This window comes from Rhododendron vialii, chromosome 2a, assembly GCF_030253575.1.
Source record: "Rhododendron vialii isolate Sample 1 chromosome 2a, ASM3025357v1".
Taxonomy (NCBI): Eukaryota; Viridiplantae; Streptophyta; class Magnoliopsida; order Ericales; family Ericaceae; genus Rhododendron; species Rhododendron vialii.
The window spans coordinates 6,235,073-6,245,581 of record NC_080558.1 but is presented as its reverse complement, the minus strand read 5'-3'; the positions used below and the strand labels follow the sequence as shown (position 1 = coordinate 6,245,581).

Here is a 10,509-nt window from a genome sequence, read left to right as displayed (position 1 = left end):
TCAACTGTCCTCGAAATGATGAGGAAGATGTCATTCATGCCGAGCCTAAGACTCGGGGTCAACCAACAAGGGATCGCTGAGTTCCCTGTCTTTTCCTTCCACCGAAGGCCGCTTTGGACTAGGCTACACGCCGCCGGCCAAAGACGCCAAAAAGAGGAAAGACACGGGAAAACCTCGGACCCTTTTTGGTAACCCCGACAGCTACTTTGTGCGAGAAGGAGGAGGCTCTGCTTATTCAGGACAGATAGAGTCATTTTGGGATCCGGAGACTTCCACCTGGCTGCCGGGATTTGAAATCTTTGCTGCGGACACCTGGTCCGATGAGGAGACGGCCGAAGAGAAGCTTGCCAAAGGGGAATTCGAAAAACGGCTGGGTCAGACCAATGAGGAGTTTGATTGGCTGAAGGCTCTTGATCAAGGGGGTCTGGAGATGCTGTTCTCCCAAGTAGGTTTGGTTGGCAAGGGCGAAGAAGCTGAAGTGCTGATGCTCGGGCCCGACTCCTCAAATGCTCTCGAGGATCCTACCTCTCTCATCGTGAAGGCGAAGGGAAGTATCAATAACTGCATTTTCACTCCGCGTCTAACATGCATTGACGATGAGTCTGAATCTGACACAGAGTCTGTCGAGTCTAAGTCTAGCTCAGAGTCGGAGTTTGTGCCTCTCGGCCCTCCACGTCGTAGCTTTTACTTTGAGTTCGAGTCGGTTGTACTTGGCGACCCTGTTGGGTTTTATGAAATGTATGATCCTACTTTCGACTACTTTGCTAGCTTCTATATAAACTGTGTCGACCCTGACGATGAAGGAACAGACTTCGACGGGGACATCCCGGCCGAGTTGCGTTCCCTCATCGAAAAGGAAGACGAAAGGCGTGCTCAGCCTCTAAAAGAAGAAGTAATTCTTGTAAATTTGAAAGACGAGGATGACCCCCGCATGATGCAAATTGGTGCAAATCTGTCCCCGGAGAATCACGCTGGAATAATCGAGCTTCTCAAAGAATTTCCCGAGGTTTTCGCGTGGTCTCACAAGGATATGCCCGGCATTGACCCTGAAATAGTGCAGCATCGAATCCCGTTGGAGCCCGGGGCTGTCCCCGTCAAACAGAAACTCCGCAGGATGAGGCCGGATTGGGTTCAGAAGATCAAGGAAGAGGTTACAAAGCAGATTGACGCAGGGTTGCAGAATACCCCAAATGGGTCGCCAATATCGTGCCTGTTCCCAAGAAGGATGGAAAGATCCGAGTCTGCGTCGACTTTAGGGATTTAAACAAGGCAAGCCCCAAAGACAGTTTTCCCTTGCCTCACATTGATGTGCTTGTGGACAACACGGCGGGGCATGCCTTGCTCTCTTTTGTCGACGGATTCTCCGGATACAGCCAGATCTCTGTGGCACCCGAGGACCAAGAGAAAACGACGTTTGTCACAGAATGGGGCACTTACTGCTATGTGAAGATGCCGTTTGGATTAAAGAACGCCGGGTGCACTTTCCAACGGGCTCAAACGACCTTGTTTCGCGATTTTATCCACAAGACCGTCGAGATCTACGTCGATGACATGATTGTAAAGGCAAAGGAGGAAAAGGACTATCTTCCATGGCTCAGGCAGTTTCTCGAAAGGCTTCGCAAGTACAATGTGCGCTTGAACCCACAAAAATGCACATTTGGGGTCACGTCAGGCAAAATGTTGGGATTTCTGATCACCGCAAGGGGAATTGAAGTGGATCCTTCCAAAATCAAAGCGATCCTTGAAATGGAGCCGCCCAAGTCTGAGAAAGGCTTGCGAAGTTTTCTAAGGAAGGTCCAGTTCATCAGCAGGTTCATCTCCAAGCTAACTCTAACCTGCGAGCCGTTATTCCGCTTGCTCAGAAAGGGAGTCCCGTTCGAATGGACAGAAAAATGCCAGGCTGCCTTCGAGTCTATTCAAGGGTATTTGCAGAACCCACCGGTACTGATGCCGCCAACGCCGGGTCGACCTTTGATTCTCTATCTGTCCGTTTCTTCAACAGCCATGGGATGTCTGCTAGCACAGGAAGGAAGCAATGGGGTCGAGAGGGCTGTGTACTATCTGAGCAAGAAGATGGTGGGATCTGAGGAACGCTATACCCCTCTGGAAAAGACGTGTTGGGCGCTAGTTTGGGCTACCAGAAAGCTTAGACACTACATGCTAGCCTATTCGGTGAGACTGATTTCTCGGATGGATCCTATCAAGTATCTGTTCGAGAAGCCTGCGCTCACCCATAAGCTAGCACGTTGGTTGCTTCTGCTGGCTGAGTTCGAACTCCAACATGTCACAAGGAAGTCTGTAAAGGGGCGCGCCGTGGCTGAGTTTTTGGCTGATCACCCGATCGACGGCCCGAAAGACGTGGATTTCACTTTCCCCGACGAGGAGGTGTTGACAGTGATCGAGGAAGTATGGACGCTCTATTTTGATGGGGCTGCTAATCAAAAGGGATTTGGGATAGGAGTGCTGCTGATCACCCCCGCCGGCGCTCACATTCCGCTCGCTTTCAAGCTGAATTTCGATGTCACCAACAATCAAGCCGAGTACGAAGCCTGCATCGTCGGAATGGAAGCTGCCATTGCTCTAGGGGTCGAGAAGTTGGAAGTGATTGGGGATTCAAACTTGGTGGTCTCCCAAGCCAATGGAGATTGGAAGGTTCGTGAGGAAAAGCTGAAGCCTTATCACCAAGATTTGGAAGAACTGATTCCTCGCTTCAGTAAGGTGACTTTCACCCATGTCCCACGCTTGAAGAATCAGTTCGCCGATGCTTTGGCGACTTTGGCTTCAATGATCGAACTTCCAATAGGTGTTAAGCTACGGCCAATTGTGATTGAACAGAAGGACTTGCCCGCTTACGAGTATATCAACGCCATTGATGATGGCCTACCATGGTACCATGACATTTGGAACTTTGTGGAGCGTGGGGAGTTTCCTACCGAGGCCACGAAGAAGGATCGGATTGCCTTGCAGAGGTTGGCTTCTCAGTACATCATCTGCGGGGGGAAGCTGTATCGAAGGTCGCACTGCGGGATGCATAAGCTCTGTGTCAACGGCGTCGAAGCAACAAGGATAATGGAAGAGGTTCACGAAGGAGTCTGCGGGCCTCATATGAGCGGCGTCATGCTCGCTAGGAAAATCCTCGGCAGGGTTATTACTGGTCTACAATGGAATCTCAATGCATCGACTACGTCCGACGCTGTTACAAATGTCAAATCCACGCGAACCTGCAACACATCCCTCCTCTAAACTGTATGGCATGACTTCGCCGTGGCCGTTCTCTGTTTGGGGCATCGATGTTATTGGGATGATCAGACCGTCTGCTTCAAATGGCCATAAGTTCATACTGGTGGCGATAGATTACTTCACCAAGTGGGTCGAAGCCGAATCCTACAAGACGCTGACAACGGTTCAAGTTGCTCAGTTCATTCGAAAGAACATCATCTACCGGTACGGGGTTCCTCAGGCGTTTGTGTCCGATAACGGAAGTCATTTTAAGGGAAGGGTTCTGGAACTCTTCGAGGAATTCGGTATCGAGATCCATCACTCGGCGACCTATCGCCCGCAGACAAATGGAGCGGTCGAAGCTGCAAACAAGAATGTCGAGATGATCATCAAGAAAACTGCCGAGTCTGCAAGGGATTGGCATGAGCAACTGCCTCTCGCCCTTTGGGGGTACCGAACGTTTATCCGCACTTCAACTGGTGCAACCCCTTTCTCCTTAGTCTATGGGATGTAGGCAGTACTTCCCATCGAACTTGAGGTCCCGTCGTTGAGACTCATGGTCGAAAGCGGTCTCGAGGAATTTGACTGGTTGAGCGAGAGGTTTGTCGAGCTGATGTTGTTTGATGAAAGAAGGCTCCGGGCTTTGTATCATGTTCAGGAGTATCAGCGTCGAATCGCACGAGCATTCAACAAAAAGGTGAAGTCCAGGGGCTTAGTCGAAGGAGACATGGTTACAAAGGAGATCCGGGCCCCAGTGTTCGATCCCCGCGGGAAGTTCAGACCAAAGCGATCCGGGCCTTACATCATCAAGACCATACTATCCGGGGGTGCTGCTAAGCTCATCGACCTCGACGGCAACGAATTCAACACCCTAGTCAACCTGGATCAACTCAAACATTACTATCCCTGAGAGATGCTCGTTGGGTCGAAAACCACAAGGGTGGGCGATTCCAAGCAAAAGTTAGAGCAGCCTGCTAGACCGAAAACCTAAGGAGGCGGTGCTAGGCAAAAATAAATAGGCAAAAGTCGAAAGCTCGCTGGGCCGAAAACCTGAAAAGGGCGGTCCTAGGCAAAAGTTAGAGCGTAAAATGAGAGTTAAAGTACACGAGCGAACCTTAGCCTGAACTACATTCTGACCTGATTCCTTGAAAAGGGATACGTAGGCAATCTCACTTTGAGATTCGGTCACCTTCTATCAAAATTTCGATCCAGGTTCGACATTTTTGGGTACACGTCGCGGTTTGGGAAGGTCGAGCACAAGTCAAAGGCTGCATTGAAGTGAATCAGAAAAGGGGAAACCCATCGTCTTTCAACTTTATTGCAAATTACTATTTCTAATACATAAGCTGAGCATAAAAGCCTTAAAATAGTTGAAGCATGAAAAACAGAACAAAATGCTTAAGAAGCCTAACGGCTCGCAGTTTATTCTAAGCATAGCAAAGTGGCCCGGAGTCAGTTAATATTTTCCCTTGCATTCACATCTGCTCTCAACCACTGTCTGTAGCGGCTCTTTAGCCCTGTTGCAAAGTCCGACATTTCAGCCTGAAGGGCTCTAAGGCCCCAGCGCCGCTGGTAACCGTTGAGTGTTTGAGCGTTGAAATCCGGGACACGGAAATCCCCAATGCTAGTACGGTGATTCTCTTGAGAGGCGCCCAACTGTCGAAGGACACGGCCAGGAATGTAGAAAGTAAAGCTCAGCAGTCCTGCAATTACTACCCTGTCAAATCCATCGGCATGAACAACCATGTCCGGAAGATCCAGCCAGGGGCACCTCCAGGCAATCTCATCAGGCTGCGCCTACTGCATGAACTCGTACCAGCCTTCTATGTCCATATCGGGATACCGCATCTCCCTCTGATGAATCCTCTTCGGAAAGAGATTCCAACCCGCCACCGGGGGGTGCAGTAGATTCAATTTGTCTGACAGCCACAACTGCATGAGCGAAAAGACAAGTAAGAAGTCAGATAAAACCTGAGCGAAAAGACAAGTAAGGAGCTAGGAAGCAGCCTAAGCCGAGTGTCGAGGTAAAACGAGAACGTGTGAAAAACCGGAAAAAAGGTGAGCTGGGTGAGGTTACCTGAAGCAAAAGCGGGCTCCCGCTGAAAACGGCCGACTGGCCCGTATACACCAAGTCCAAACCCAAGAGTGTCTCAGCCAAGACCAAAGGGATCACGTTCCTTCGTGCCCCCATCTGGGCAGCAACGCTCACAAGCGAAGGGCTGACCTGCCCGTGGGCCGGCACGAGCAGATAGGCGGCAAGCAGGCAGATTACCAAGGCAAAACGGCGGCGCGCTTGAGCATCATCACTATCCAAATCGCCGTCCGGGCTGTACATTTCGATCAGCCGCATGATATTCATTTGGCCACCCTCGAGGATAGTGTTCGCCAGTCCCCGGGAAATGTTGAGTGAGCTGGCAAACAGTTTGGGCATGCTCGCTTGATAAGGCGGAACTACAAGCGTAGGGGACGAGTAGGTCCGGAGATACGCCTGGAATTCTTCAACGGTCGGGCATATTTCGTCATCGCCAAAGCAAAAGACGTGGACGTCAGGATCCCAGAATCTGAGGGCAGCCCGCAGGAGCGCCGGCCGGAGCGGTACATGTCGAAGAAAGCGGAACGAAGCAAGGCCGTGATATTGGAAATTGAGCCAGTCGACACTCTGAAATTGTGCTAACCAGGGCCTAAGCAAAGTTGGAAGGGGGTTATCCATGGCAAATATTGAAGTATACTGAGGAAAATGAGGGAGCAGAGCAAGCCGTGGAGGCCTCACTGTGATCCCTCTGCTTTATAGGCCTTGGCCTTTCCATTCCACTACCAATGAACCACTCAAGGACCATGCTAGCTTCCAAACACAATGCAGCAGGGTACACTGCCCTCTGGAGGCTCAGAAACCGTGTGGAAACCGTGTGGAGTAAAAACAAAGGTTGCCCCTGGAAAAGGACAGTTGGTCAGTCAAGTGGATCTGGCGTTCAGAAACCTGGCGTACGCCAGTTTATAACTGGCGTGTCCGTGTCCCCACTTACTGGCGTACGGGCCTCAATTTCTGGCGTACGCCAGTAAGGTGCACCAGAAACCAATTTGCAGCAGCTACTGCCTCCGCATGGTCATTTTCAATTCCGGGGCTGGCCTTGGCCGTTTGTTGGTTCCTACAAGTCTCAAATGTCATTTAAGACTATGGCTAGGCGTCGGATTCCAAAAGCCATGCCCGATGAAGATTTTGAACCCTCGGTGGCCCGTTTCAAGCTAAAATCAAGGATACGGGAGGTCAAAACTCGTTTCAGGGGCTTTTGCCGAGTTTTGTCATACCATACATGTTACATAGGCCTTATGTGACTGTGTGGGGGTGTCGGTTTCGGTCCGGGACCATATCGAGTCATCATTGGTGTCTTATGTCCGTTTTTGTGGCATTTTTAGCTTTCCCTTGGTATTTTCCTCGCGCCGGGACATTTCTACCGATTTTGATGGTTCGTACAAGTCACTATATACCTATGTCACCTTTTACAAGGGTCAGTTTCCTTCCCCGGGGGGAATCTCGGATTTCGGCTTGCTAACGCCCAAATCCCCCGTATCCCCCGCGTGTCTGGGATATGTGTCGTATCCTGGGGCTTTTCTGTCCATCTTTTCTATGAGCTAAGTCAATTATGTGCATACAAGTGTCTTTTGTCGATTCAGAGCATTCGTCAATGCATGATTAGATATTAGTAGAGGGTTTTGTCCTTTTCCTTTATAAAATCTCATCAAAGCAAAGGAAAACGATAAACAGACAATGCATATGTTATATACTACTGTGTCAAAGCCTAACGTGAAGGTGGAAATGTATCAAGCATCAAAACGGCGCAACGGCCCGGGCAGAACTAAGAGTATCAGGGCACACTCGCCCAAAGGTCAAGAGGCACGCAGGCCCCATCCAAAATATCAAGTGTCAAAATATCTACTCAAAGTATCAAGTACTGGCAACATAACTAAGGCTCGGTGGTAGCCCTCAGTCGTCAAAAAGGTCCTCCTCGTCGTCGTCGTCCTCGCTGTCCTCTACCTCTCAAGGGTCTATCCGGAACCTGGGGTCGCTCGCCGAGTCAGAGCCGCTGCTGAGGGACGTCCCCTCCTCTTCTTCTTCTTCCTCTGCCTCTTCCTCTTCTCTCCTCTTCTTTTGTGAGGGTCCCTCGGCAAGCCTCTTCTCTGCAGGCCTCTTCCTCAGCTCCCGGCGGAACTGGAGCTCTTCGCTGGCCGGAGTGATCTGCACTCCCCGTTCCACCCTTACCGCTGGCTGAGAGGAGCTCGAAGCTGCCTTCTTTGCTGGAGGAGGCCGCACGCTCTTCCTCCTAGGAGCCGCCCTAGCATGCCCCTGCATAGTCATTCAAATTCATTTATCATACATTGTGCATGTTGTATATTGTATACATTGAAATGCTAAGTGCAGGGAATGTCGAAAGCAATCCTATTCAAAAGCAGAACAAAAGTTGTACCTGAGGCTGCTCAACGGGAGCCGGAGCTGGAGGTGGGTAGTGCAACTGCAAAGAGGCGCCGCCGGCAATCTTATGAAACTCTTTCTCCATGGCCTTCATCAGGCGAGCTGCCTCCCGTACCCATTCCATCGGAGCCTGTATTACATTTTCGGGCAAAGTCAGAATGCAAACCAAGTATACATGCCGAAAGTAAAGTACGGAAACTACAAAAAGGGAAAAGAGTATCATACCGGCCCTGTGATCTCTGCGCGGTCTGTCCTGGCAGGCTCGAACCGAACTACGGCCTCTTCTCCTTCCGCGTCCCGCACTGCTAAAGTCCAAGAAAGCCGAGGCAACCCGGTCGCTGTGGCATAGTCGCTCCTCTCTCTCGGCTGAGCTGCCCTGCTCTCCCGGCTCCGCCTCTCCTCGCCAGCTTCAAGTGCCTCACTCTGCACGGCAACATGCTCCAGCACTCCAAGCGGCCTAGCCAAGCGCTGCCTCCGGTAGACAGCATAGTCACGCCCAGGCCTCAGAAAAGCAGCAAGGCCGGCCGGAACAGTAAAGCACCGCAGCTCCGCCAAGGTGTACTTCTCTGTGTGAGAGGCGTGAGGCGGAAGTGGCCCAGGGACCTGGAACTCAAGAGAGCCCAGTGACTGCCGCGTCACCCGGTCACCCAGGTACCACCGCCACCCGAAAGCAGACTCCAACAGCACCCGGCTCGCTGTTACCACCCTGCTCCGTGATAGGTACTCAGGTTCAGGCTCGGCGCTACTCCACGGGTTCCACTCTACCTGCAAGACAATGGCACAGATTTTAAAGCATCAGTGACAGCATTAAAGCCATGCTAAGGGCAGAGTAATCAGTTTGACATTGTTGCATACTTGAGTACCGGACGGCTCGTCCAGGTACGACCGGAAGGCTAGGAGGCTCCCCCTCGATTTCTTCTTGCCGCTGTACATAGGGCCCCATATCATGGCACGGGGGAGCATCCTCAGGTTCGGGCACTTATTCTCCGGTGGGTACATCTTCAGCACCTCATAGGCCCATAGCTGCAAATGGTTAGACAATCAGAAGCAACAGAACACGGTTCATATGCAAATCAAAGACAAGTGCAAGAAAGGGAAAAGCAGGAAATGAATTACAAGCTGTGTTTGTTACCTCCCACACCCTCCAGTAGCCGGCCGTCGCTTTCTTCCCTCGTGAGAACTCTCCCATGAAGCCATAGCAGGTGCCCAGAGCTGCTCCTCCCCAATCGAACCTCGAAGCAGTGCTCAAGTCGAAGAGGGCCGGCAAGTAAGACAGGTGCACTGTGGCTCGCTTATTCGGGTACAGCGTAGCCCCAAACAAGTACAACAAGTAGGCCATTGCCATCTGTTCCGCCTCCAACTCCGAGTCCGGCTCCCTCCCATGCAAGTACCGCTTGAACTGGTCATAGTGGACGGTCTCTGCCTCTCCCACGGGTGCCTGCCCCAAAAACCACTCTAGAGCCCTGGATCCCTGTAGATCTCCGAGTCGAAAGGGATGGGCTCTCCTCCTACCCTCAGGCCAGTGAGCGCAGCAAAGTCAGACGGAGTCACCGTCATCTCCCTGATCGGCAAGTGGAAGGTGTTCGAGGTATCCCACCACCTCTCAGCCAGCGCTGTCAGCAGAGCGTGGTCGCTCTTCACGGCCGTCAGCGTGAGGATAAACGGCCGGAACCCTGCAGTGTCAACTAGAGCCCTGACTCGCTCGGGCAGGCCCCGGTACAACTCAAGTGAGCTCGTTGGACCACCGTGGCCCCGAGTGCTGGCTGCTCCTCTCTGCACACAAAGATAGACAACAAAAGGAGTTTCATCAGTAATTGCAACTCAAGCAGTTAGACGAATTCAGAACTTCAAAAAGTAACTCTACAAGCGAAACAGGCATCGTAAGGGTCGAACAAAGCTACCGGGCACTTGTATTATCCTATCCAGTTCTGTTATCAGTCGAATCAATTCAAAGGCATTTCTCTGACAAGTTCCGAGCCACAAGGCCCTACTTCTTTCGAGGCACACCTCCCGGTCGATTTCACAAGTCTTCTGCTTATTAATATGGTCGATTCAAACTGTGGGGCACGCCATTCAGGCGTCCAACAGGTCATGGCAATCTACATAGTCGGGTTCAAGTTCAAAGGACTATCCTATTAAGTCGAGGCAGCTTATGATTGATTCAAGTTTGGCACTAACGGTTTTTGTCGAAATTACGGGTTCTCTGCAAGTCGATTCAACCACTTCAAGTGTTCTGTTATTTAGGTCGAGTTTCAAAGTCGAGGCATACCATTCAAGTTCTACTTTCTCAGTCAAGTTACAGTTCAGCGTTCTGACCTACGTACGTTACAAGCTACGACAGTTCAAACTACGTAAGGTTATGAATAACAAGACATGCATATCAAAGGATAAGTTCAAAGGAATACCTGTGCCCAGTCCACGGACAGATGTCTCTGCGGGTCTCTCAGTATAAGCTCCGTGTCATAGCTCTCCCGCAAAGGTGCAAGGCTATCCACCCCGGACGGGATAAACAAGTGTGGCTCGGGCAAAACGTACGTGGCCGCGTCAAACCTAGCACGGGGTGCCAGCCGTATAGACTCTGCAAGCATCACTGCCCCCTCAAAGGACCACACCTCCCCCTGAGCCTCCTCGGCTGCCTCGGTCTCGCTCACGAAGGCCTCCTCCTCTGCCCTGGTCCTCTCGACCTCCTCTCTCAATCGCTCCTCCTCTTGAGCCCTCTCCACCTGCCGGAGCCTATCCTCTCGCGCTGCCAGCACTGTAGCCACAACCCCCGGGTTCTCCCGGAGCAAGCTGCCGAGTTCTTCCTCAAATACGAACTCCGC

At 51.5% G+C, this 10,509-nt stretch overlaps 2 protein-coding genes across 3 annotated transcripts in view; both read right to left on the bottom strand.

Annotated features, from left to right (window-relative positions):
• The window catches only part of LOC131317012 (receptor like protein 27-like), a 74,300-nt gene that overhangs the window by 8,051 nt on the left and 55,740 nt on the right, over positions 1–10,509 (bottom strand). The gene's annotated exons all lie outside the window — the stretch shown is intronic.
• Positions 1–10,509, bottom strand: part of LOC131316765 (receptor-like protein 7) — an 81,815-nt gene that overhangs the window by 24,691 nt on the left and 46,615 nt on the right. The gene's annotated exons all lie outside the window — the stretch shown is intronic.